This window comes from Nelumbo nucifera, chromosome 8 (genome assembly GCF_055504915.1).
Source record: "Nelumbo nucifera cultivar China Antique chromosome 8, China Antique-T2T, whole genome shotgun sequence".
Lineage (NCBI taxonomy): Eukaryota > Viridiplantae > Streptophyta > Magnoliopsida > Proteales > Nelumbonaceae > Nelumbo > Nelumbo nucifera.
This window is the reverse complement of record NC_142656.1, coordinates 41,504,522-41,509,625: the sequence shown is the minus strand read 5'-3', so window position 1 is coordinate 41,509,625 and position 5,104 is coordinate 41,504,522.

Below are 5,104 nucleotides of genomic sequence, written 5' to 3'. Positions count from 1 at the left end.
AAAGAACTAGATCCTTCGCAAGAATCAGCTGGACATCACGTGAGCACGACTTCCAATCAGCCCTTTCACAAAGGACTGATATCAAGAACCATTCTTGATCACTCCTACTGTCGTGGAGATGCACTGGCAATGGCGGCGACGGCAGGAAGGAGGCGGCAGGGAGAAATCAACGCAGTCTTACTGGAAGTTGTTTTCTCTCTTCTGTAATCTTTTCTCTATAGGTGGGAATGTGATCTTCTTAAAGGTTGCCGCCCCCTCCTCCTTTTATAACCTTATAGGGATCAGCTCCTAATCCTATTAGGAGTTGCTGATCCAAATCTTATTTGGATCTAAATCCCCTTTAAGTGATAAGGATGAGTCCTTATCTTATCTGCAGATTAGATCAGCCCTTCCTGATCTTATCAGGAGGTTTCCAGATTCAAATCTTTATTTGGATCCGGACTTTTTGAGTGGATAGGGATAAGACCTTATCCTATCTAGTAATCTAATCTGAGATCCGCCCCCTTCTTTAACTGATAAAATCAGCCCAGTTCGAAATGGGCTTTAGGCCCAATAAGTATATGTGCTCACTTAGCCTTCCAAACTACTGCCCAGTTGGGCTTCCTTGTATGGCATGGGACCCAAGCATTGATCTACACATCAGCCACAAGGGTTCGGCCCAGCCTTTGTTACAAGGCTTAGCCGAATTCACTAGAAAGCCCAGTGAACCCATTGAGCCCATCACATGGACTCTATGGGCCCAACACTTACACTAAATGGTCCCTGGGCCAAGCCACCTTGTAACACCCAGGAACTGTGGGCAGATGCAAGATTAGCCCATCAGGTATAACCCTTAATGGCCTTACATTTAACCTCTCAGCACATAATGATCAAACACTGCCTGACAAGAGATGACCTCTCCCTCGGCTGCAAGGAATAGTGTCGCACTCTCTACTCACATGGATCCCGGGAATTAAAACCTTTTTGCAAACAATTTGAAACCATAATATATATATATTTATATCCGTATATAAAATATATTTTGCAAAACAAATTTCAACGATTGAAATCGGCTGCCGGCAGTCTTGGTTTCCATCAGAGAGAGTGCATCCCCCGATCATTACCTTTGTCCGACAAAGGGGCTGATCCTATCACTATGATCACCCACTCAGATGAATTCTCGGATTGTCCCAATATACCCAGGTTTTGACCCCCCGCTAAGGATTTCATTGATTGGCATATCAAAGACAGCCCAACATACCTAGTGCAGTATCATATCAAAGATTGCCACTAATCTCCATGGTCCAGGGCAATACTAGAAATCTGGTCCGGTTCAGGGTTTCAAGCAAACCTACACTGCATGTACCTCGGGTCTCACCCTGCCAGCTGAGACTGGCCACCCCAACACTTGGCGGCACATCAGTGTCAGCCTTAGCAGGATAAATCTCCCCAGACTTATCCAACGGCTGTGAACATTCTAAACTAACACGAGTCTCATTAAGTGTCAAGTTTAAGGGTATTACCCAGAAACACACCACAATAACATGAATCAAATATGTACTTTATTCATTTACAATAAATGTCATAATATATGTCATTCTGATTGGAGGTAAGGGCATACAACTGTCTAACATAGACGAGGGCTCTGAGGAGGCTACTCTTAAATACTGAATTTCCAAAGTGAGAACGTTTAAGTTTTGTAGTAGGATCAGATCTCAGGATTATGATCCCTCACCTGGAGGGGGGTACCCCCTAGTCATTCCCATTCTTGCTAGAATGACATTCTTCCATTTGAGGGAATTGCCATTCCCTGCCCCTTCCTTGAGAATGAAATTCCAGTCCTGCTCACTCCAATTTTCATCCCCATTCCTATCTGGACCAAGCAGACTATGGGAACGGACCATACCGTTGATTCTGATTCCAAGCGATTTCGATTCCAATTTTGAATGCAAACCAAACATACCCTAAGGCCCCATTTGGTTCATAGGAATAGGGTCTGGAATCGGAATCAGAATGAGTTATTCTGATTCTAATTATTAGATTGGGTGGAATCAGAATCCCATTTCCATTCATGTTGAAATGGCATTCTCCCATTTGAGGGAATGACCATTCCCTGCCCCTCCCTTGGGAATGAAATCTCATTCTTGCTGATTTCAATTCCCATTCCCATTCCTGTCTGAACCCAACGGACTATGGGAATAGACTATTCCAATTATGATTCCAAAGGATTTTAATTCCGATTTTGATTGTTAACCAAATGGATCCAAAGTTATTTTTTATTCACAACATGACTTTTAGACGTGTCACACTTCAGCAAGAAACCCATATCTTACCCATTTATAAAAAAGAATAAATAGATGAATCGTCCAACACCCTGATTTTATATTTCCAATCCTACCCCTCCATGATTTTATATTTTCATTCTTATCCCCCCTTAAAATGCTTGAAGAGAATGGGACAAGTAGAGTTTGGGGGTTTCCAATCCTACCGCTCCCTGATTTCATTTTTCCAATCCTATCCCCTCTTAAAATGCTTGAAGAGAATGGAAACGTCCAACACCCTGATTTTATATTTCCAATCCTACCCCCTCCCTGACTTCATATTTCCAATCCTATCCCTCTTAAAATGCCTAAAGAGAATAGGAGTATGGGACAAGTAGAGTTTGGGGGTTTCCAATCCTACCCCCTCCTTGATTTCATATTTCCAATCCTATACCCTCTTAAAATGCTTGAAGAGAATGGGACAAGTAGAGTTTTGGCGAACACCCTAGACTACAAATGTTTGGTTCATTTTTAGAATAGGGCCAGTCCAACCAGATTAGTAATTGAGATAATTAATAAATTACTAATGCATTAATTAATAAATAAGTATATTACAATAATCTATAATTAATATATTAATTAGCGAGGCAATAATTAATAAATTAGAACAATTAAAGCATTACTATTATTAATAAATTTATTATTTATAATTATTAATCAATAATATTCATTTAAACTTACAAAAATAATAATAGTAATTTCTGAAAATAAATACAAATAATTAATTTATTAATAAATTACTATTATATTTATCAATAATTTCTAAAAAAAATTATTAATTGATTGTTGGTAAAAGATATTGAAATAATTACATTTCTAAAAATTATAATTACGATTCCAGATAATTATAAATTATTGATTAATTTCATTCAAAAATGAAAGATAGTTTGGTGTAGTTTTTGGAAATTATGGATAATTTATTAATTATCCAATACATTACTGAAATTATTGAAAATTTATTGATTATTCAACCAATAAATAATTATTGAAAATTAATAATTGATTATTTAGAAAATTAGCATAATTCTCACTATTCCATTTTCAGAAAATTATTGATTAATTTTAATTCAAAATAACAGATAAATTTGTGAAATTTTTGAATTTTATGACATTTTTTAATTTTTGGAATATTGTGGAAAATTATTGTAATTATTGAAAACTTATAATTATGTTATCATAATTTATAATTATTGAAATTTTTATTATTACCAATGTAATTATAATTATTACACTAAAATAATTGTTAGTGTAGTCTAACTAATTCCTTTTTTCATAATCTCAAATTGTAATTCCCATTATCTAATAATTTTTTGAAAAATTAATAATAGAAAAAACTGTGAATCTTGATTTAAAATAATGGAAATTAATAGTAATAATTATTGTTACATAATTAACAATTTTCCATTTTGTATCAATTCCAATAATGTAATTATTAAATTACACAAATTTCCATTATTTAAAAATAATAATTACTACAGAATTATAAATTACAATAAAATCTGTTATTTGAAATTACTGTAATTACAGTAATTTTGAAATACAGAAATTCCAATAATAATTATTAGTGTAATAATTACAGTTTGTTTCAAACTAATTTTATTACACTAATAAATCTTATCGGAATTTTATTGTAATAATTCAATTACAACAATTATTGTATTGAAAATTTTATTTCTAATTACAGATTTGTTTTTTATATTAACTTTATTACAGAAATAATTATCTTTGGAATTTTAGTGTAAATTATTATTTTACGGAAATTTATAACAATAATTATTATTGGAATTTTATTGCTGATAATAATTACAGTAATAATTATCATTGGAATTTACATTTTCAGAATATTATTAATGTAATTTTATAATTTTATTCGTGTAGTTTTATTATTAGTGTAATAATAATTATTAAGTTACATTAATTATTATAGTAAAATTTGTTATTTTCAAAATACTGTAATTACAGTAATTTTGAAATAACTTTAATTCCAATAATAATTATTAGTTCAGTTAAATTAATTATTTTTTCAAAATAATTATTATTGGAATTTTGGTGTAGTAATTAAATAGAGTAATCATTATAATAAATATTTTACTATAGTTAAAATTCCTTAAAATTAATTTTATTACACTAACAATTAAATTGTGTTATTTTCCAGAAAAATTACTAGAAATCAATGAATATACAAAATTTTCAACCAATAATTTCTTTATAAATGTCATTTAAAATTAATTAAAAATTATAAAATTGAAAAATAAAGTCAACAATTATAGCTCCAGGAAAGAGTTAGTGGAGTTTGCAAATTGGCAAACAAAATATCATAATTTTGGAAAATTTCGGAGAGGAAAATAAAAAATATGTTAATGTAATTTTGGAAAATTTATTTAAAATGTAGTAAATAGTTATTGAAAATTATTGGAATATTTTGGAAATTTGGGAAATTTTATTACATTTGATAGATTTTGGAAAATTATTTAAAAATTGTATGATTTTCATTTTAAATTATTAAAGATAAATTAGTATTGGTAAAGGAAAATGGTAATTTGAACCAATAATTACACAAATTGTTTCTATTATTAATATAAATTAGTATAATATTGGAAAATTTTAGTAAAGGAAATTATTATTTAACTTATATTGAGAAATAAAAGATAAATTAGTGTAATTTTGTAAATAATATATTTAAAAAGAAAATAAATTATTTAATATATTTAAAAATCAATAATTTAGTATATATACTTTTGGAAATTTACCAGCAACCAACATTCAATATATCCTTTTGATCCTTTTTACCAGCAAATTAGACA